We start from the raw sequence: 24101 nt of genomic DNA, 5'->3' as shown, positions 1-24101 counted from the left end.
TTCCTGGATCGCCCCTGGATCCCTTTTTGAAAATCGGTGTTACATTTGCTACTCTCCAGTCCTCTGGTACAGAGCCCGATTTCAGGGATAAGTTAAATATTTTAGCATTTAGCTTCCTCTGCCGTGAAGACAGACACAAAGAACTAGGGATGTGCATTTCGTTTCAGGCACAGATCGTTTTGTGCCCGAAACAACGAATTTCGGGTGATTCGGCGCCGATCCGAATCACCCCCCAGGACCCCCAAAATTTTCTGTGCCCGAGCCGAATCACCCCGATTTCGGGGGGGAAAAATTCGGGTGATTCAGACCTCTGTGGGCATGCAAGCAGCCTCCATTTTGTGGCAGCAGAATTGCCTTCTTCTTCCCCCTCCATTTTCATTCTGACAGCTCTTTGAATTTCCCGCCTTTTTTTCTCCATTGACTTCAATGCAAAAATTTCTTGCCATTCACCTCCATTGAAAATAAAAGTTCCTACCTGCAGAGGAAAATGACCAAATAAGGTTTTGATAGTAAATCACACCCTCCCATTGGCCAGGTAGAGGTGGAGGTAGGGTCAAGGGTGGGGGTGATTTTTGGAGGGCTTTGCAGGAGGGTATTTAAGGGGCCACCAGTAGCCATTTTCTTCCTTTCTGCTGCCTTGCATGGGAGAAGAGACACAAGAGAGAGATCTGCTGCCTTGCCTACTCAGCCTTGCCTCCATTTTGATTTTGGATTTTTGTGGGTGCTGTTTTTCTGCATTTACGCCAGTGCTCTGCCTTGTTGGTTGGTTTTCTGCTTTATTTCAGCAATTTTTTAAATAAAGAGAGAAGGGGGGTTAAAGAAACCTCTGCCTTGCAGAGGCAAACCACTGCTCATTTTTTAATCCTTGTTGGGGCTAGAAGAGGGGGAGAATTTTTTTTTTAAAGGAAACCTCTTCCTTTCAGGGGCAAACCTCTTCTCAATTTTTTAAAATCCTTTTTTGGATTAAAAGAGGGTGAGATTAAAAAAAAAAAACCTCTGCCTTGCAGAGGCAAACCCTCTGCTCATTTTTTAATCCTTGTTGGGGCTAGAAGAGGGGGAGATTTTTTTTTAAGGAAAGGAAACCTCTTCCTTGCAGAGCAAACCTCTTCTTATTTTTTAATCCTTTTTTTGGGAAGAGAAGAGGAATAGATTTTAGATTTTTTTTTTAAACATCTGCCTGGCTGCAAGCATCACCAGCCTGTAGCCCTTGGTGGAAAAGGAAGGGTTTTTTCTCTCCTTTTGAATCCCCCCACCCTATTTTTTGCCAAAAAACTTATTCGGCAAATTTTTCCTGTGGAGAGTCACTGCTGCCTGTCCCTGCCTGCCTGCCTGCCTGCACTCCAGGCCCGCCTGTGTGACCACCAGACCAGACCCTCAGAGGTGGACGACAGAGACCCTGCGTTGGAGAAGCCTACACCTGAGTGAGATTGGCCCAGCCATTTATATTTTACATATGCACACACCACACAACAGACACACACAGACACACGCACGTCACACACGGCATTCTAATCTGTAGTCTTCCGTTCCTTTAACTGTGTGTTTGGGGTTTATTATTTTTTCCCTGTTTTAAGGTTTTTTGGGTTTTAACTTTTCTATATAAGTTTTGTGATAGTTGTAAGATTGGGTTTTTAATAGTGTTTTAAATAAATAGGGTTTTAAATAACTAGGGTTTGTGTGTGTAGCCTTCCCCGGTAGCTAGCTATTTTAGGAGGTTCAACTGTAGAGTAGACTGTAAGAGTAGCCTGGCCTAGTAGTGCTGCAACTTTATATTTCTGTTGCTGCTTTCGTGTTTTTTGCAAAAATATTTTTTTAAGGGCCTAGTCTGCCCACAGTTACTTTTCCATCTTGTTTGCCTGTGAAATTGACACAGAGATAATTTTTTGAAACATTTTTGTAACTGTGTGTTACTTTCAGACCACAGAGAGAGTAACTTCCCCTGTGGGTGGAGTGCGTTCGATATATTAGTAACAAGTTACTTGCAACAACTTCTCCAGTCCATTCAAAGTGACCACAGTCAGAGAAAGATATATAACTAACTTACTTTCACTTCTACTGACTAAGTGCACTGCACACTGTGTGCGCAAGGCTCCAGCCTTAAATAACTCCTCCACGCCCTGCACCTGTGCACAGCAGCTGAGCTAATATTTTAATTTTTATATTTTTTTGTTGCACAGCCTGCTTCTGTTGTATCGCGCATCAAGTAACTCCCAGTCCCTCTGTGACTGTGTCGTGATACATTCATTGCACGGCAACTTCTGACTGAGATCTTGCAGCAACAGCATTTGTGCCAACAACAAGCCTTAAGCAAGGAGGCATTGTAAAGTCACCGCAGCACATCCACTGTTTTTCTGGCCCTCTAGTATACCTGCTGCCCCCTGAGACAACTACCCCTTCTTCACATTTTAAATTTTGTAAAAAAGTTTTAAAAAGCAATGGTTGGGAGGACAGCAGGAAAAGGGAGGGCGCAAGTAAGTGGGAGGCTTGTCTTCCCTACAGCTGGTCGTGGCAGGGGGCGGCAAGAGGGGCCTACTCCCCAAGTCACCCCCGGCCCTGCTTCGGCGCGCAGGCTTGACTTCTTCTCGGGTCAGCCTGGCCCTATGCCAGGGCCTGCGGCCAGGCAGGATTTGGTGGGGGGGCCTCCCAGATTGCCAGGGAAGAAGATCTTCCTGTGGCAGCTGAGGAGGTGGTGCTGGTGGAGGAGGTTGGCAGTCCAGCCAGATCCACCTTGCGGACCCCCCAAACGGTCACTATGGGGGTTGGTGGGGGGCTCAGTCTGGCATCTGAGGGGGCTCAGGAGGAGGGGAGATCTTCTCCTGCCCCTGGGCCTTCCCATGCCAGTGGTGAGGGCATTGGTGGTGGTATGCCCGAGAAGGAACCAGCAAAAGTTCCACCAACAAAGCAACCTCGTGTCGCTGGGGAGTCTGGCAGTGTGGTCTGGGATCACTTTGAGCTTAGCCCTGGTGATCCCACCCATGCTGTGTGCACCCACTGCAAGGCACTGGTCAGCAGAGGCAGGGACCCTATGCACTTCACAACCTCGGGGCTGTGGTCGCACATGCGTCGGCGGCACCCAGTTGTGGAGACCTCTGCTGGCACTGGCAGTAGGCCCGGTGCCTCACCTGGTAGCAGAAGCAGTAGTAGTGACAGCAGCAGCAAGCGGCCAGCGGCTCCTGCCCACAGGCAGGAAATGCTGACCGATCATCAGCGGGTGCAATCTCTTGGGAAGCGGTCTGATTGTCCAAAGCCTCATCTCGTGACTCGGGCCATTGGTGAGATGATCGCTCTTGATGACCAGCCGTTCTCCATTGTCGACAATGTCAGCTTCCGGCATCTGCTCCAGCTGCTTTCTCCGGAGTACAAGATCCCCTCAAGGACCACTTTCAGCAGGAGGGTGGTCCCCTCCCTGTACCGTGTGTGCAGGGGGGCCGTGTTGGCCAAGCTGCGTGCAGCTGGGCCAAACACCAGTGTGCATTTCACTGCGGATATCTGGACTAGCTGCAGTGGGCTGCACACTGCCTTCATGTCCCTGACAGCCCATTGGTGGGGGCATGGGGGTGAGGGGACATCTGGCGCTGCTGGTGCTGTATCCAGCTCCTCCCATGCATGCACGCCTTCTTGGGCAGTGTTGCATGTGGAGGCGATGGACACAGACCACACTTCAGATGAGTTGGCTGCCGTCATGGAGCGGCAGGTGGGGGCGTGGCTGGCCGGGGAGCCAACCCTCCGCCGGGGCTTCATGGTGACGGACAACGCAGCCAACATCACCAAGGCTGCTAGGCGGGTTTACGGTGTGAACATCGCTTGCGCTGCGCACACCTTGAACCTCGTAGTGAAGGGTGCGCTTGGCCTCAAGGAGGCGTCGAAGAAGGCCAAGGAGCACCAGCGTGTTCGGGGCTCTTCTAGTAGTTTAGGTCAGGATCCTGCTGCTCCCGTGGCCGCCCTGGTGGAGCGTTGCCGCCAGGTAGCGGGCCACTTCCACTGGAGTGAAAAGGCAAGGCGCCAGCTCAAGGCCAGACAGATCGAGCTGGGCCTGCCTGAACACCAAATCCCCCAGGATGTTCCTACCTGGTGGAACTCCACTTTTCTCTTGCTCCGGCGCATGCATGAGCAAGAGGGAGCACTCAACAGCCTGGGGACGCGTGGTTGCTTGGATCTGTGCAAGTCTCTCTATGATGACTGGCCGGTGATCCGCGAGCTGGTCTTAGTACTAGAGCCGTTCTCTTCTGCTATGAATGACTTGTGTACTCAGACCGCCACGCTGAGCCTGGCTTTGCCCACTGCTATTCTCCTGGAGAAGGCAATGAGCGATCTCCAGACCACTCTGACCACTGGGGTTGCGATTGCCCTGGCAGGTCGGTTGAGGACTGGGGTAGTTGAGCGGCTCAAGACATCATGGGCCGCATCTGCATGGCATGTCCTGGCATGCATTTGTGACCCAAGGATGAAGGGCAGCGCTGTGCCTCCTGGCGAGCTGCCCAGGTGGAGGGACCTCCTGGTCGAACACGTGAAGCATGAAGAGGATAGGAGGCTAGGGCTAGGTGATGCAGCAGGCGGCCAGGAGGAGGGGGATGGGTCGCAGCCTGGCACTGCGCATCCCACCCCCAGCAGCAGCAGCAGCACTGCCACCCCCCCCACTTCTTCCCAGTCCAGCGGCGTGGTTTCTCCGGCAGTTGGACCAGCAGAGCAGCCAGTGCGACCTCCAACCACCACCCGGTGGCTCAGGGGCTATGCTAGTCTCATGCCGGGGAGACAGGAGGAGCCTGTCCCTCGCCCCAGCCGTGCTGAGCAGACTGTTCTGCAGTACCTGGAGGAGGCGACGGAAGATGAGGAGAGTGAGTCGTTCCCCTTTTGGGCAACGCGTCACAAAGTCTGGCCGGACTTGGCGACCGTTGCTGTACGGTTTCTCTCTTGCCCGCCAACCAGCGTCTCGAGCGAGAGGATGTTCTCCATGGCCGGGGACGTGGTGACTCCTCTGCGCTCACGCCTGGATGCTGAGTTGGTCAAGCAGCTCGTCTTCTTGAAGGCCAAACTCCCCCTGCTGGGCTACCCCGAACTGGCCGTGGAGGGTGAGTGACTCGCGTCACCCCCCCATGCAGCGCCTCCCACGCCACGGCAGTTCATCCCAGCCAGAAGATGTGTCACAGTCCATCCCTCTAAGCCCACCCTGCCACTAAAACATGCCCCTTAGTGCTGCTGGCACATCCAGCCACGCATGCATACACAGGCACCGCTGCACTGTCAGCCTGGGATGGTGGACTGCCAAGTGAGTGCTCCCAGCACGAGGGAGGGGTTACCACAGATGTGGCAGAGAGAGACTACAACTCCCATTTCCCACTGTCTCGATGGCTGGCCACCATCGAGACTAGGGACAATGGGAGCTGTAGTCGCTGTCTCTGCAGAAAAAATCTGTGGCGGCCCCCCCCACCTGATGCTGGGAGCACCCACTTGCCCAGTGCTGAAGGCTGGGCCGTAGGGCAGCGCACCATCCATCCACAACCTCAGAGACAGGCTGCTGCGTGTGCGTGTGTGGGGGGCACCGTCAGGATTGGAAGGGACATCCCTGGGGGAGAGTAGTGGCTCTGTGCAATGGGCCTGTGCCTCCTGGCGAGGGGGGCACACACACTGTCACTGAGTGGGCTTGCCGCTAATTGCTAGCCTGCTTGCCTGCTAAAACTGTCATCATTGCTTCCTCCCATGAACAATTGCATTGAAGCTGAAATCTAAAAAAGGTCTGTCTGCTGCGTTTCTCAATTTGATGTGCTTATTTCTGATTTTGGCTTGCTGGTCAGGTGATGTTCTTTCTTAATCTTCATGCTCTCCTCTGTTCAAATCCAAATATGTGGTTTGCCTTGGTCTACTGAGCTATAGGTTGTTGCTGCCGCCACTGAGTGAGATAGTCTGCTCTGCTGCTGCCTGCTTTTTCTGGCCACAATGGGAGTAGTACTACTGCTGTGCCTGAAGCGGCACACACACACACATGCACCCCCCTCCCCTCCCCCCCAAAAGCTGTGTCGCCAATGATGAGCTTGATGCTGGTGCAGCCCTCACACAAATGTCTGTCTCACGCAGACAGAGAGAGCACACATTGCAACCTGAGGCGACACAACCCTTTCAGCCCTAACCCTCTTGCAGAGTGAGTGAGCACACCCGCACAGTGCACACACACAGGGGAATAAAGGCATATTACTAGTCTAGACTCTAAACTAGTGGTAATGTTGTATCATGTGATTGCACACAGTCTTTCTGCCCAGTATCTGCGGTATGCATTGGAATGCAATCCGAAAAAGCCTGCCAATTCTAGCTTGCTTTGTTGCAGAGACCTCTTCGTGGTGTGTGGTGTTGTTGTGTGATGTGGTGTGGTGTGGTCGCGTGGGGCCCGGGAAAGGACAGGACAGGTGCAATTCACTGTGCCTGTGCATGTGTGGGGAGATATATTATGTTTTCAAATGAAGATCGGGTCATGTTTGAGAGCTGATTGACAGCATTTTATTTGAAGATTGCTTGCCCATACATAGATGCGGCAATCACATGCCACAGAGTCAGACAGGTTGCGGAAAAGAAATGTCCAGAGACACGTGCGTGCTGCCATTCTCTTCTTATCTGCCATCATCATCCATGCATTATTCTTCAAAGCTGTGTGGGCTAGGAGGTGGCAACATGCCAAGCCTTGCTGCTCCACTTGCGGAGTGTTGTTGTTTTGCGTGTGTCCTCCACATGCTATACGTGTTCCCTCCTGGCTGTGCCTCTCTGTTGACTGTAGTGGGCAAAAAAAGTTTGGATGAGGTGAGGTTCAGGGCAGGGCACTGTTGCTGGACTTGGATATGGGGCAGCAGAGTGGCGTGGGGTGGTAGTGCCTAATGGGTGTAGTAGGCTGCCACCCCAATTGCAGGGGGATGGGACAAAGGGCTGATTTTTTGTGAATTTCTGAGGTTTTTGTGTCTTTGGGGCAGATGGGGGGGCATAAAGTGGATCTGCCCCAAAAGAGTGGGGTGGGGTGGTAGTGCCTAATGGGTGTAGGCTGCCACCCCAATTTCAGGGGGATGGGACAAAGGGCTGATTTTTTGTGAATTTCTGAGGTTTTTGTGTCTTTGGGGCAGATGGGGGGCAGAAAGTGGATCTGCCCCAAAAGAGTGGGGTGGGGTGGTAGTGCCTAATGGGTGTAGGCTGCCACCCCAATTTCAGGGGGATGGGACAAAGGGCTGATTTTTTGTGAATTTCTGAGGTTTTTGTGTCTTTGGGCCAGATGGGGGGCAGAAAGTGGATCTGCCCCAAAAGAGTGGGGTGGGGTGGTAGTGCCTAATGGGTGTAGGCTGCCACCCCAATTTCAGGGGGATGGGACAAAGGGCTGATTTTTTGTGAATTTCTGAGGTTTTTGTGTCTTTGGGCCAGATGGGGGGCAGAAAGTGGATCTGCCCCAAAAGAGTGGGGTGGGGTGGTAGTGCCTGATGGGTGTAGGCTGCCACCCCAATTGCAGGGGGATGGGACAAAGGGCTGATTTTTTGTGAATTTCTGAGGTTTTTGTGTCTTTGGGAGAGATGGGGAGGCAGAAAGTGGATCTGCCCCAAAAGAGTGGGGTGGGGTGGTAGTGCCTGATGGGTGTAGGCTGCCACCCCAATTTCAGGGGGTTGGGACAAAGGGCTGATTTTTTGTGAATTTCCGAGGTTTATCTTCATAAGGTGCATCAGATTGATTCATTCATTCATCAAGCATCATATTACTCTCAACTCTAAATGACCCCACACTCTCACTTTCTCACACTCTCCTTTATTACTATGATGAATATGGGAATGAATCAATCTAGCATTCTGCTTTTGCAGCTCTCTGAAATGCAGGCCCAAGGCAGTACATCTTGGGTACTGTTCTGGAAAAAAACGGCTGAACTGCTGCTTAAGGTAAGGCAAAATTCTCTCTAGGACTTCCCACTGAGGACCAAATGAGACCAATCTTTCAAAATACCAGCCACTAGTATTAGGCTGAAGAACAGAGCCCTTTTCTGGTACTCATGAGCAAAGGTATCTGCAACCTTGGGTCCCTAGATGTTATTAATATTATTTTTATTATTTGTTTATTACATTTATAAACCACCACATCCGAATGCTCTGGGCAGTGAACAACAAGTTTCAAAAGAGACTGAAAGACACACCATTTAAAACACAACGCTCAAAACAATATAAGAACAGTTTAAAAACAATTCAAAACCATTTAAAACCAATTAAAATACTTTTTTAAAAAGTTTAAAAAACTTAGGAGGCCAGGCCAAGCAAGTCTTTAGGGCTCTCTAAAAGGCAGACAGTGAGCCTAATGCAGATATCTGCCGAGTGTGCATTCTATAGGACAGGAGCAGATATAGAAAAGGCCCAGTTCCGAGTCACCAGTAGACGTACTGGTGGTAACTGGAGATGGACCTCTTCAGGTGACCTCAATCTGTAATGCGGAACATACAGAAGGAGGTGCAATCCGAGGTAGCCCGGACCTAAGCCTTTTAGGGCTTTAAAGGCAATAACCAGCACTTTGTATTTTGTCTGGAAAAGTGTCAGCAGCCAGTGCAACTCTTTTTAAATAGGCATAATATGGTCTCTCCGGGTTACCCCAGAGACTAGTCTGGCTGCTGCATTTTGAAATAACTGAAGTTTTGAACTATGTACAAAGGTAGCCCCACATAGAGAGCATTGCAATAGTGGAACCAGGAGGTTACCAGCAGTAGTCAAGCTGGGAGGTTTCCAGCTGATGCACCACTGTTTTGAGATCATTCTCTTCAAGGAATGGAAGCAGCTGTCGAATCAGTTTTAGCTGACAGAAAGCACTCCTGGCCATAGCCTCAACCTGAGATACCAGGGTGAGGCCTGGATCCAAGAGCACTCCCAAACTGTGTGCATGTTCCTTCTGGGGAAAAGTAACCACATCCAGCACAGGAAGACCTAACTTCAATCCCCAACAATGAGCACCTCCATCTTGCTAGGATTCAGATTCCATCTCTTATCCCTCATCTATCATTCATTCATTCATTCATTCATTCAATTTCCATACCGCCCTTCCAAAGATGGCTCAGGGCGGTTTACACACAGAAATAATAAATAAATGGCACCTTGTCCCCAAGGGGCTCACAATAAAAAAAGAAACATAAGACAGACACCAGCAACAGTCACTGGAGGTACTGTGCTGGGGGTGGATACGGCCAATTACTCTCCCCCTGCTATATAAAGAGAATCACCATCTAGCCCATTACTGCCCATAAGCAGGCATTTAGGGAGTGAATGTCATTTTGTGATGATGGTGATGATAATGATGATAAGGAGGAATAGATTTGGGGTTCATCAGCATACTGGTAACACGCTGCACCAAATCTCCTGATGACCTCACTCAGCAGTTTCATGTACATGTACATAGGAACATAGAAAGCTGCCATATACTGAGTCAGACCATTGGTCTATGAGTATTGTCTTCACAGACTGGCAGCATCTTCTCCAAGGTTGCAGGCAGGAATCTCTCTCAGCCCTATCTTGGAGAAGCTGCCAGGGAGGGAACTTGGAACCTTCTGCTCTTCCAAGAGCAGCTCCATCTCCTGAAGGGAATATCTTACAGTGCTCACACTTCTAGTCTCCGTTTCCTATGCAACCAGGGCGGACCCTGCTTAGCTAGGGGGACAAGTCATGCTTGCTACCACAAGAGCAGCTCGGCTCTCTTAAAAAGCATTGGTGACAGAATGGAGCTCTGAGGGACTCCATATAATAGCTCCCATTTAGAGGAGGAACCGTCACTAAGCTCCACCATCTGGAATCTGCCTGAGAGATAGGAGTGGAATCAGTGCAAATCAGTGCCTCCTATCCCCAATTCCCTCAGGCGATGCAGAAGGATACCATGTTGTTGGACTACAACTCCCATCACCCACTGCCACAATGGCTGAAGTCCAAAATCATCTGGGGTTCCCAGGTTGGGAACCCAGGCATGAGGGCATGAGGAACCTCTGAAGGGCAATGTGGGTTTGTGCCCCACATGGATTGGACCCTCAGCATTCATACATACCTGTAGATACACAAGGATTCTCCAGCTCAGGGGCTGGGGCTCCCCTAATATGTTCCAATGAATGAATAAGTGGAGTTGGTATGAAGTTAGGGATGGCACCTGTGGCTGTGATGCTGCCCCCTCACATCGGTTGAGCCCAAATGGACACCTCCATAGGGCTAAGGGAAATGTTTTATGATGACTAAGGGTGTGCCCACTTCATACCTATGTTCTGCTATGTGTCGGGGGTTCCGGCCCTTGAGAACACTCTCACTCCCACCTGCAGCTACGAGCCCCCACAAGTCACCTCCAAGACACCTCTAGACACGTGATTCCAGACTGGATGTTGCTGCTTGACTGGCCTAGAGCTGCTGGTTGCCAGGGCAACAGAAGGGGTCCTTACATGAGAGCAGCAGATCCCACAAGAGCCAGGATGGTCACTGAGACAGTCAGAGAAGCTCCTGGAGCATACAAGGGATGGGGGGTGGGTGCATGAGAGGAAGTAGGAGGAGGCCAAGGCGAAGACAGCAGTGGCAGCTGATGGCTAAATGGAAGTTTTCCTGGAAGTTTTCCACATGCAGCTTTTAAAGCCCTTTAACTCGCATTTCCTCCAGAACTGAGGCAATGCATTCACATATTGGCCAGATTTGCCCCAAAGTCCTGGCGAGTTATCAAGGAGCAGTTCAAACACAAATAAGGTATTTCACTGCATGTTCGAGTGTAGCCCAGTGTATATCTGGGGTTTTAAAAAATCCACTATTTGTGTTGGTTTTGTGGGAGATCTTCCAATTTGCTGTAAACTCACGTAAACCTCCCAGTAAACTCATGGAAAAGCCTGCTGTGTGTCAAAGTCCCTGGGGAGAGAAGCAAGCCATCCTGGTGGAGGAGGAGGAGGACTAGGGCATGCAGAGTCCTTCCCTAACTGAGACCTCCTCCTGGGCAAGAGCAGACTGGGAGCCCTGGCAGTATGATCATCACAGAAAAATGTACAAGAAGATTCCCTTACCTTGCTGGCAGGTGGTTAAAGCTCAGGGAGCCAACCATTACTGAACTGGAGAGAAGTAGCACTTTTTTTTTTTAACCGTACTTTCTAAAAGTTTTCCAGTAGGCTTATGAGATCACCTGGCATTCTGTCTGTGTTCCACTGTAGGGGCACATAGGGATGCCCAAATAGCATGGTGAGTGATGATGTCATCCATTCCAATTCAAGATGGCAGCCATGTGGCCATCTGAGGCACAACTGCTCTAATTTGTGGACTGTCTAAACAATTTGTACCAAATTTGGTAGTTGCAGTGCGTGACACACAGGGACACTTCAGTGCCATAGCCTGTGATGATGTCATCTACCCTGATTCAAGATGGTGGACACATAAACTCTTGAGGTGCAAGTAGGCTAATTTGTGAAATGCCTAACCGATTTGTACCAAAATTGCTTCAGCAGTAGGGGCTAGGGATGTGCATGGAACTGGGTGGGGATGTTTAGAAGGTGGGGATGCATCTTTAAGGCTGGGGGAGGGTGCACTTATCCTGCCCTCTGCTTTCCCCACCCCACACTTATTTTTCTGAAAGTCTATCAGGGCGGCAGCTTACCTCCCTGCCGCCCCATTGTCCCCTAGACACCAGAGGTAACCGGAAGTATCTGATGCGCCATTTTGCTGCTGGGTAGCCATGGGTCCTCCCCATGACTTCTCCTGCCATTTTCCTTCTTGGAGGGGGAGTAGGGCATTACAGTGCTGGGGGGAGGGCAAGTATGCATGTAAAGCCAACATTGTCTTCCTGTGCTTTACAGTCTCTCCGGTCGTGAACTCTCCCTCTCCCTGATGAATGAATAGCCTTTGCAGCTCAAGTGAAAGCTAGCACTCCCCACTTCTTGACTTGGGGGCCAAAAGCCAAACGTGGCTGAGGGTACCAAAAATCTGAGAGCTGGCCCTGGTGACTTGTGCCTCTTGGTTTCTAACCTTGTGTCTCCTTCCTTTGTATAACCGGAACAGACAATCAGTGTAAACGATCTGGGGAGTGGCCTGCATGTTTCTGATGGTGATGGATCATACTACGTGGACCAGATGCAGCGCCTTTTCTTTTGGAGTGAAGATCGTGAAGACTGCAGGGGATGAGATAAAAAACAACAACCCCCAAACATCTGGCATTGCTGAAAATGTTCGATTTGCTTCTCTGTGAATTAAAGAGAAATGAATATATGTTGGCCTTTGCTTCTATCTTTTTCCATTGGCTTATAGAGAAAGATGGGATGGTGATGCAAAGCCACAACAGGAACAGGAGGGTATCATGGTGCTACTCCCCACTAGCAAACCAGATTCATCTCCCCTAATTTAGCCCTAGGGGTGTGCACGGAACCATGGAGCTGTGGTCCGGCACTCGGGTGGGGGGTTACTTTAAGGCGCGTGAGGGTTTACTTACCCCTCCCGCCGCTTTCCCCCCTCCGGTGCCCATATTTCATGGAATAATTGTTCTTACTATTTCCTTGAGCGCCCCTTCTCCGGCGCTCTGCTGCAGCGATTGTTTTAGTAATGGGGCGGCAGGATACCTCCCTGCCGCCCCTTCCTCCGCTTGGTATCATGGCATAAAGTGCAAAAAGGCTTTAAGAAGACTTTTGTGTGTGTGCGTGCATGCACTTTCTTAAGTAAATGGAGTGGCAGGATATCTTCCTGCTGCCCCTTCTCCCATTTCGCTTTGCTGCAAAGCCTTTTTGCACTTTATGCCATGATGCCAAGCGGAGGAAGGGGCAGCAGGGAGGTATGCTGCCGCCCCATTACTAAAACAATTGCTGCAGCAGAGCGCCGCGGAAGGGGCACTCGAGGAAATAGTAAGAACAATTATTCCATGAAATATGGGCACCTGAGGTGGGGAAGCGGCGGGAGGGGTAAGTAAACCCTCCTGCGCCCTTAAGGCGACCCCCCACCCTGAACCACCTGAATCCGAACCGCCCAGGTCCGGACCGGTCTGGAGGCCTGTAGAATGGCCTCTGGATCGGTCCGGGCACATCACTATTTAGCCCCTGCTAACTTGGCAAAGAGTCACCTTTTAATGTGGCGATTCTCTTTATTTAGCAGGGTGGTTTACACAGAGAAATAATAATTAAATAAGATGGATCCCTGTCCTCAAAGGGCTCACAATCTAAAAAGAAACATCAGATAGACACCAGCAACAGTCACTGGAGGTACTGTGCTGGGGGTGGAGAAGGCCAGTTACTCTCTCCCTGCTAAATAAAGAGAATCACCATCTTAAAAGTTGCCTCTTTGCCAGGTTAGCAGGGGCAGATTAGAAAATAAAATCGCAGTCTTAGATCAGATGTTAGTAAATTGAAAGATATGCAATTAGTCTTAGATCAGATGCTAGTAAATTGAAAGATATGCAATTAGATCAGATGCTAGTAAATTGAAAGATATGCAATTAGTCTTAGATCAGATGCTAATAAATTGAAAGATATGAAAGCTGAAGAATGAAAACACCAAACAGTATCTGATCCAAAAATATCATCTAGATTCAAGGAAAATTAGAGAAGCCCTGGAAATAATCAAGCAGCAAATAACAGCAGTGCCAAAGAAGATTAGCAGATACGAAGCCAGAATTACACAACACAGGCAGAATCTCCAATTCCAGTCGAATCAGAGACGTTTCTACCAAGGCATAGAAGGAGAAACTGCAAGAAACCTAGAAACACCAAATAAAGAAACAATAGTGCAATTCTGGGAAAAATTATGGGACAATCCAATAGATTATAATAAAAAAGCAGGCTGGGTAAATGAAGTTAGAAAATGTAACCAACAAATGCAAAATCTAATAATAACACCAGAATTAATAAGTGAAACAGCAAAGAAAATTAAAAATTGGACTGCACCAGGTGGGGATGAACTTTTGGCTTAAACACTTTGGCTTAAGCATGGCTTTTGGCTTAAACACTCGCATTCAGTACCATTGACCATAGTATCCTTCTGGATTGCCTGGGTGAGTTGGGGATAGGGGGCACTGCTTTGCAGTGGTTCCACTCCTATCTCTTGGGTAGATTCCAGATGGTGGAGCTTGGTGACAGTTGCTCCTAAAAACAGGAACTGTTATATGGAGTCCACCAGGGCTCCATTCTTTCACCAATGCTTTTCAATATCTACATGAAACAGCTGGGTGAGGTCATCAGGAGATTTGGTGCTGGGTGTTATCAGTATGCTGATGACACCCAAATCTACTTCTCCTTTTCATCTTCGTCTTCAGGAAATGGTGTTCATTCTCTAAATGCCTGCCTACAGGCAGTAATGGGCTGGATGAGGGATAACAGATTGAAGCTGAATCCAAGCAAGACGGAGGTGCTCATTGTGGGGGCTTAGAATCTGAGGGTTGAGTTAGATCTTCCTGTGCTAGATGGGGTTACACTTCCCTGGAAGGAGCAGGTACGCAGCTTGGGAGTACTCCTGGACCCGGGCCTCACCCTGGTATCTCAGGTGGAGGCCATGGCCAGGAGTGCTTTCTATCAGCTTCGGCTGATTCAACAGCTGCACCCATTCCTTGAAGATGATGACCTCAAAACAGTGGTGCATCAGCTGGTAACCTCCCAGCTCGACTACTGCAATCTGCTCTATGTGGTGCCGCCTTTGTATGTAGTCTGGAAACTTCAGTTAGTTCAGAATGTGGCAGACAGATTGGTCTCTGGGGTAACCCGGAGAGACTATATTGTGCCTGTTTTGAAACAGTTACACTGGCTGCCGATATGTTTTTGGGCAAAATACAATGTGCTAGTTATTAACTTTAAAGCCCTGAACGGCTTAGGTCTGAGTTATCTTAGACGGTGCCTTCTTCTATATGATCCCTACTACACATTAAGGTCATCTGAGGAGGTCCATCTCCAGTTGCCACCTGTTCATCTGGTGTCGACACAGAGGTGGGCCTTCTCTGTAGCTGCTTCTGGGCTGTGGAGTGCATTCCCAGCAGAAATCCGCAATTTGAATTCTTTACTGGCCTTCAGGAGAGCCCTTAAAATGTATCTGTTTGGCCTGCAGGGGTGCAGTGGGTGGCAGTGGCTATTGGGTAAGGATTGAATTACCATTATTGTTAAAAGTAAGCAAAAGAACCAGAGCTTTGTAAGGGGAAAGGGTTGGAAGCTTGTCTCTTGCTGCCTCTCTTGCTTGGGAAGATGTCTCCAAGCATGGTGCCTCCTCAGAATGGAGGAGGAAGGAGCTCAACTGCTTCATGGACATGATTGCTTCATGGAGCAACCCCCTGCATTGGTGAAGACAACCCCCCCGCCTCCTCCAATCATTCCCACCCCCCTTCCTCCTCCCACTCCTCCGCTACTCCACGAAGGAAAAAGAGCAAGTGGGAGAAGAAGAGAGTTCCTAATTGCTATGCAGACGGGGGTTGTTTGTGCTTGCTAATGCCACGGAGCAGCCCTCCTCCTTGGTGTGGCTCTTTGTGGTCCCACCATTCCACACTACACATACTCTCCGTGCTGATTCTCCCCACCCTCTGCCCCAAGCTCAGGAGTCCAACACTGAAAAGGCTGTGTGTACTCCAACATGAGCCTGCCTACACCCCTCCGGAGTCTATCAGAGCTCTCTCGGCACTCTCCTTTCACTCCCCAATGTGCCAAAGTTTAACTTCAGCATGCCTTCACAACTTCCAGCTCTTCTTATCCTCGTGGACATCGCACCCCCTGCCCCAGCCTCCCTCCTCCCCCGCCACAAAAAACGTGAAAAAGGAGAGGCAAAACACACCACACACACACAATAAAAGAGTAGGGAGGGGAAAGGGGAGAAAAGCACCAGTCAGCAGCCAGGTCCTGCACCCCAGCTGCCCAGCCCCACCACGTCAAAACTTGAGAGCTCACTCACTGCCGGCCGCTGTCACCTGCCTGCCTGCCTCACACATTCCAGCCCCAACAACAAGACAAAGCCAACAAGAAGCTTATTGAGCAGCGTGCTGCCGCCTGCCTCAACTGGGATGGAGGGGAGGTCAGCCGCCGCCCCGCCACCCCGAGACACCTCCCTGAGAGCCCGCCGTTTTTCTGTCCTCCCCCTCCCGACCCTGCCTCCTCCCCCTCCTGATCCACCTCCCCTTCTCCCCGGTAAATCAGATGTATTTATAATATGATTTTTGAAAACACACACACCCCTGGATGATGCACACACACTTTATTGTTGTTGAGAGTGTGAATGATGTGATGAATGATCCTCCTCCGACCTCCTCCATGCACACACTGCTGCAGCCTGACCAAGAGAAGAGAGAACTAACGAGCTGGGCGGCGAGCGTGCAGCAGGCAGCAGAACATGTGTGAGAAAGAGAGATCTCGTTGCCTGCCTGCCTGCCGTGTTGTGTGCAAGCGCCGGGGGTGTGTGTGTGCCAGCCAGGAGGAGGGACCGGCATCCAGCTAGCCAATGAGGACTGGGCAGCCTGCTGGAGTGGACATGACGCTCTTGCAGGTGCCACGCCAAGCAGAAGTAGCATCAGGCAAGCAAAAATTTTGTGGTGGGGGAGCGGGGGCAGTCAGTGGCATGTTGTGCCCCCCTCGAGTGGCACCTAGGGCACGTGCCCTGCCTGCCCCCCCCCCATCATTATACCTCTGGTTGAAGTGAGTGACACACAGGGACACCTCAACGGCATAGTTTGTGATGGTGTCATCTACCCCAATCCAAGCTACCAGACACGTAAACTTTTGAGGTGCAAGTGGGCTAACATGTAAACTGCTTAACCAATTTGAACCAAATTTGCTGCAGCTGCAGGGACACATAGGGATGCATAAATGGCATGGTGTATGATGATGTTATCCACTCCAATCCAAGATGGCTATTTGATTTGTACCCCAATCAAATCACCCCCGATTTGTTTGGGGTCTGAATCTGGTCAGCTAGCACAGGTGTGATTTGTTTTGTCTACAAATCTCCCAGAACAGGTAAATTCGGGTACAATTTATTTTGTACCCAAATTGATTCTCACAGACACCAGGCGCAGGCAGTGATTCTTTCAGCAGCAGGAAGGGGGTGGGGAAAAAAAGTCTTCTCTTATCCTCATTCAGGAAAGCAGGAGCAAAAATCAAAGAATCCACTCCAGGCAGCAGGCAAGCAAGGCAAAGGAAAGCTCCTCTGTCTCTATTTCACTTATCTGACAAGGCACAAAGGCAGAAGGGTGGCTGGCTGCCTCCTTAAGTACATTTGAAAATTGCTCCTTCGAACTCCTCCCCCACCCTTGTCCCTTCTTTGACCCTTCCCCTAGCCAATGCAGGGTCAGTCACCCTTGGCAACACACAATTTGAATGGAAATGAGCCAATCTGGAACCAGAGAGGAACCACCAGCCAATCTTTGCACACTGTAAGTCACCCATCTGAAGCTTGGGAGGGTGTGATTTTTTTTAAAAAAAAATTCCTGACACAAAATGGAGACAGCAAGAGAGATCACTACAAAATGGAGTTCTGAATCTACAATTTTTTTAGGTCCGAAACCTGGATGATTGGCTTTGGACTCAAATCTGGCCAGCTAGCACAGGGGGTGATTTGTTTTGGCCACAAATCACCCCAAACAGGTAGATTTGGTTATAAAATGTTTTGTTTTGTACCTGAATCGATTCACACTCCCCTAGTTTTCATGCTATGACAGTAGAAGAATACATGCTATTTAAATTATGTACATTGAGTAATTGTACTAGAAATAAGCTCCTTGTCCTATAGCTGAATTTTTGTAATGTCACTTTAAAAGGTTATAGATGATATTCCAAGATGTCATTCATAAAACAATTAGCAAAGGACCCAGTGCCTAATAGCCAGTGATACAGTACTGATTCATGAGTAGATTTGAGTACAAATTGTTTCCTACCCAAATCGATTCACACACCCTAGAAAAAAACATGCTTGCTACCCTAAACTCCTCCGAGGACTGGAGGGATATTTTATAATAAATGAAAGTTCTGTAGAGAGACACATCAATTGAGATTTCAGTAATCTTTATTAAATTTAGTGGAGCCACTAAAAGCAGGTGATTAAGACACATACTTTTAGAAATAACAGCAACCTGAAAGGGGGGGGGAATCTGCCAAATTGGTATGGTGAACATTTAAAAACAAATGCCAAATTGTGTTCCATGAAAAGAAGTTTTTAAAAGATGCAGTGTAAGATAGTCAGCACCGCATGCTGTCAAGTCTCCATATTTGGAGTAACATTTGGATAAGGAGCAACAACTTGAATAAGAACTTGCAAGAGAAAAGATCTGGAAGGACTTTGTGAACCTACATGTAATAAGGACTTGTGGACATAACTGACCTTCAAGCAACACCATTTGGGGTTTATGAAACAGAAACCTTTCCTTCTTCAGTAATTGTGTGTTTCATCTATATATGTCAAATTTATGTATGTTTTATGTATGTTGTGTGTGTGAATATGCACGGTATATATACTATTCTATGTATATGGTTTGTTCCCTTGGTACATGTATCTGCTACTCTTTCATCTAAGTCCCCATATTATGTCATGTCCCTCCCTCCATTCTGGGAAAGGTTCCAATGTCTTGTCAGTACGATGGAGGGACCCTGAATTCCACAGCAAGCCAGTCTCTGTTCAGGCTGATGGATGCAAGCCGCTCCTGCAACATGTCTGATCTGATCAAGTCTGACATACTAAGAACTTTCTCAAATATACTGGACGGGTGGGGGCATGAGAAAGACTGTAATGGCATTTCAGAGAGGGAGGGCCACGGTGCCACTTTGAGTTCCAGTAGACCAGAGGATCCAAATCCAACTGGATAGCAGAAGAAGATTTCCATCAGAAACTGGAAGGCCCACCCAAATGAAAAGAATAGAAATGATCAAACACTGGCAAAAGATATGCAAGGAGACAATAAGGGACATGAAACAAGAGTCTGTGGTACCTTGATCTAAAAGCATCAAGGTGAGTAATAAAAACTTCTTTAAATACATCAGAAGCAGGAAATCTGCCAGGGAAGCAGCTGGACCATTAGATACAGAGTGAAAAGTATTTATTGAGTATTATTGAGAATATGGAGATTGCAAGGAAGCTGAATGAGTTCTTTGCATTTGTCTTCATAGCAGAGGATACTGAGTATATACCTGTGCCTGAACTGAGCTTAACAGGGACAGAGACTAAAGAACTGAGTCAATTGGGAGAGGATGTTCTAAACTGTCTTCAAAAATTAGAAGTTGAATTGCGAGAGCCAGATGGCAGCCACCCAAGGGTTCTTAAAGAACTCAAATGTGTAATTTGCCCGTCTCCTTGCAAAAATATGTAATTTATCACTACAATCAAACCCTGTACCAGCAAATTTGAAAGTAGCCAATGTAACACCACTTTTCAAAAAGAGATCCAGGAGCAACCTGAGAGATTACAGGTCCGTAAGCTTAACATCTGTTCCAGGTAAGCTGATGGAAGACATCAAGGATTGTGAAGGAATGACTCCTTCCCTTTATGCTTTGTAGATTATTTTCTTTGGGTTCTGTAAATAACCTTCTGGGTTCTTTAAAGCTCTGCAGGGGTGAAAAGGTTGAAGCCTCTGACAGCTAAGTCTGATGTTTAAAAAAGTGTTTTTCTGCAGGGAGGGAGGGAGTTTAAGTTATCTGATTTTATTTTTATTGTTGCATTTATTTTTATTGTTGCATAGGTTGTCTTAGGCACGAACAGAAAGTTCTGGTTACCTGAGGTAGGAATCACCCTTAGTCTGTGATACCTTGTTGGGTGGGGCAGGGGAAGAGCCAGAGGTGCCGAAGTCCAGGGACTCCACAGTTCCTGGGGGGCCCCAAATGCTCTTTTATCTGTCCAGGGTGGTGTGGTCATCCAGCTGAGCATGATGCTGCTTAATTTGTGGGGAGGGGGGGGGCTCCAAAGGCCTTTAAGTCCAGGCTCCTCTGGGAAGAGAATAAGGAAGGAGAGACAAGCCAAAAGAGAGCTGAGAAAGAACTGCAGAAAGAGTAGCGCTGCTGAGAAAAAATTGACAGGCTGGAAGCCTATGAGACTAGCTCAGTAGGGAAGGACTGAAGGTGCTGGAGAATTGGTAGTAGTAATCCATAGATTAATTATAGCAATAGCACGTACATTTATATACCGCTCTATAGCCGAAGCTCTCTAAGCGGTTTACAATGATTTAGCATATTGCCCCCCAATATTCTGGGTACTCATTTTACCGACCTCGGAAGGATGGAAGGCTGAGTCAACCTTGAGCCCCTGGTCAGGATTGAACTTGTAACCTTCTGGTTACAGGGCGGCAGTTTTTACCACTGCGCCACCAGGGGCTCTTGTTATGCGCTCTTGTTGGCCCTAAATTTCCCAACCTTCAGTTTCATGGAGTGACCCCTGGTTCTAGTGTTGTGAGAGAAGGAGAGAATTTTCTCTCTGTCCACCCTCTCCACTCCATGAATAATTGTATACACTTTGATCATGTCTCCTCATAGTCTCCTCTTTTCAAAGGTAAAGAGCCCCAGATGCTGTAGCCCAGGGATCCTCAACGTTTGGCCCCCAGATGTTCTTGGACTTCAACACCCATAATCCCCAGCCAAAGGCCACTGGGCCTGGGGATTATGGAAGCTGAAGTCCAAGAACATCTAGGGGCCCAACGCTGAAGATCCCTGCTGTAGCCTAGCCTCATAAGAAAGGTGCTCCTGGCCCCTGATCATCTTGGTTGCCCTCTTCTGCACCTTTTCTAGTTCTACAATATCCTTCTTAAGATATGGTGACCAAAGCTGTACGCAGTACTCCAGATGTGGCTGCACCATAGACTTGTGTAAGGGCATTATAATATTAGCAGTTTTATTTTCAATCCCCTTCCTAATGATCCCTAGCATATACATACATAAGCCTTTATTATGGTCAGAGACCAGCATAAAATTACACATTACATGAAGGTAATACTAGAGAAAAGTTACATGTTGTTAAAGGTGATTGCAAATATGATGATACTATTGTGAAAGGGCTAGAATTTAAAATAATTACAATTTAAAAAGAAACAATCTACATTACTGAGAAACTAAAACTGCTAAGCATACTTTTCCATAATAAAATGCACAAATAGGATAAAAGGGGAGTTTAAATAGTAATAGTAATAGAGCTGAAAGTAATTACATATGGGTTAAAAAGCTACTTTAAAAATTGAGATTGGTTGAAACGATAATGAATTAGAGTATTGCTAAAAATGTCAAAGTTACACTAAATTACACTAAATGGTAAAGTACACTAAAATACACTAAATGGTGAAGTAACACTATATTAATCTAATAAAATATTATGCACCGCCATAGAGCAAGTTGTTTAATACAAAGAATATGGAGGCAAGTGTTATCAGGAATCAGATTAGGGGAGCCCATCAGCTATCATCTTTTGCCGGATGCCAATTGCAGCTGCACAGAACTTGTCAACGATCTTTATGGTGATGGTGGTGGTGGTGTTAGAGTCAGATAGCAGCAATTGAATATAGAAGTGATTTGTACGCCCCGGAAGCTTGTTCAGCAGTGGAGAAATAAGGGCAGCACGAATGTCTCTGTTGAACAGGCAGTATAGAAGGGCATGTTCAGTGGTTTCAATTTGCTCTGAGCTGCAGGGGCATAATCGCTCTGCGTACAGGATCTTTCTGTATCGACTCTCTATTACTGCTGAGGGGAGACCATGGAAGCCGGCCAGAGTGAATGCCGTTCTGTAGCTTGGGGCCTCAAGTTGAGAAAGGTATGTTGCTGAAGAGGCCCTATATCTATCTAAGCACCTCACTTATACAAAATTTTGGGGCACTGCTGAGATCGGCTTGGCACTCAGTGTCTATAATGCGCTGCTTGATGATAGCTTTTGCCTGATCATATCCCATGTTCCCTAACATGGAACTGGCCTTTTCCACAGCTGCTGCACTTGGAGTCAACACATTCAACAAGCTGTCTACCATGACCCCAAGATTCCTCTCCTGGTCAGTCACTGACAGCTCAGATCCCATCAGCGTATATGTGAAGTTGGTGTTTTTGCCACAATGTGCATCACTTTATACTTGCTTACATTGAACCTCATTTGCCCTTTTGTTCAACAACTGTTTGAATTGTACTCATGCTTACCAGAGTCCACCAACCCCCTGTTTTCATTTTTTTTAAAGAAAGATTTCATCTATCTATATAATTCTCTGGCTAATCCTGTGCGTGGCAGCTCTCGCTAGATTTCCTGGCAGAACAGAGGGAGCCTCTCTCCCTGCCAGACTTCCAAGGCGTTAGAGAGGTCGAGGTGGAGGCACCACTGCAAGCCAGCAGAAGAGTGCACATTAGGGATGTGCACGAACCAGTCCTCAGGGCATGCTAGAGGCCTGCGAACCAGTTTGACGGTTCGGCACTGGAAGGGGGTGTCACTTTAAGGGTGGGGGGTTGTACTCACCCCTCATGCCGCTTTCCCCACCGCCAGCGCTCCATTTCTAAGTGAAATTTTCAGGGTGGCAGCAGTCCTCCCTGCCACCCCCTGCACCCTTGTTGCCTGTGAAAAGCAGAAGTAACTTCCGCGCATTCATTCATTCATTGGAGGCGCCACTGAGGGGCACACCATGCAGTGTGTGTGACGTGTGCGGCACACATGTGCAGAAGTTACTTTGGCTTTTTGCAGGCAACAAGGGGGCAGGGGGTGTCAGCGAGGACTGCTGCTGCCCTGAAAAATTCACTTAGAAATGCAGTGCCGGGGGGGGGGGGAGTGGCAGGAGGGATAAGTACAACCCACCGCCCTTATAGTGACACACACACCTCAGCGTCAGACCGTGCCTCAGCAGTCTGTGCACATCCCTAGAGCACGTAAGCTCCAACCTCCAGCCTCCTAGTGAGGAGGTCAGCCAAGAAGGCGGTGGCACGGGCAGCAAAAGCTCAAGGGATTGTGTGTGTGTGTGTGTGGGGGGGAGAGAATAAACTGGCTGAAGCAAGTGGATGAAATGAAAATGAGGCAGGGAGCCAGATCAATTGTGGGGTGGTGGGGCAAGGACAGAAAAAACTAGGAGCACAGATGCTCTGGGCTGGGTCAGCTAGTTCTAGTTTAATACTTTAACATGGTTAGCGTGTTTTGCTCCCACCCCACACCTACTTACCTTATTGATTTAGGCAAGGCAAGGTTGTGTCGTTAAGTTGGTGTTGACTCCTGGTGACCACAAAGCAATGTGGTTTTCTTGGTAGAATACAGGAAGGGTTTGCCATTGGCTTCTCCCATGCAGTATGAAATGATGCCTTTCAGCAGTTTCCTATATCGCTGCTGCCTATTCTAGGAAACACACCAGTGGGGATTCAAACTAACTGTCTCCTGCTCTCCAGGAAGGTTGCTTCCCCACTCCACTATTAGGTGGCTCACCTTATGGATTTACAATAAAATATGTTTTCTACTCTCTCACCTAAATTCTCTTGGTTATAAATTTTTGAGAGACAGAGGCATCAGTGAATGGTAGTGGAACCAGTTTTTTTTAAAAAAAGATAAAAATCATGAAATGGTGGTAGTGGGTGTTCAAATTGTTAAACATATAGAAGAATAGGCCCCGCTGAAAGAGAAACAGCATGGCTTCTGCAAAGTAAATCTTGCCTCACTGACCTTATGGAGTTTTGAGAATGTCAACAGGAATGTGAATAAGAGTGATCCAGTTGACATAGTATGCCTGGACCTCCAAAAAGCTTTTGATAAGATTCCACACCAAAGGCACTTGAGTAAACCTAGCAGTCATGGAATAAGGGGACACGTAACTGGTTGAAGGACAGGAAACAGATGGTAGGAATAAATGGACAGTTTTTACAATTGAGGGAATTAAGACGTGGGGTCCCCCAGGGTTCTGTGCTGAGACTGGTGCTCTTTGATTTGTTCATAAAAGATCTAGAAGTTTGGGTAAACAGTGAGGTGGCCAGATTTGCAGATGATACCAAACTATTTAGGGTAGAGAAATCCAAAACATATTGTGAGGAGCCCCAAAAGGATCTCTCCATTCTGGGAGAGTAGGCAACAAAATGTCATACGCAGTTCTAAGGAAGTGTAAAGTGATGCACATTGGGGCAAAAAAATCTCAACTTATCATATATACTGATGGGGGTCTTAACCTATTAGTGACTGATCAGAAGAAGGATCTTGGGATTGTTGTGGACAGCTTGTTGAAAGTGTCAACTCCATATG

The sequence above is a fragment of the Hemicordylus capensis genome, chromosome 1, assembly GCF_027244095.1.
Source record: "Hemicordylus capensis ecotype Gifberg chromosome 1, rHemCap1.1.pri, whole genome shotgun sequence".
Taxonomy (NCBI): Eukaryota; Metazoa; Chordata; class Lepidosauria; order Squamata; family Cordylidae; genus Hemicordylus; species Hemicordylus capensis.
This window is presented reverse-complemented; position numbering follows the sequence as displayed.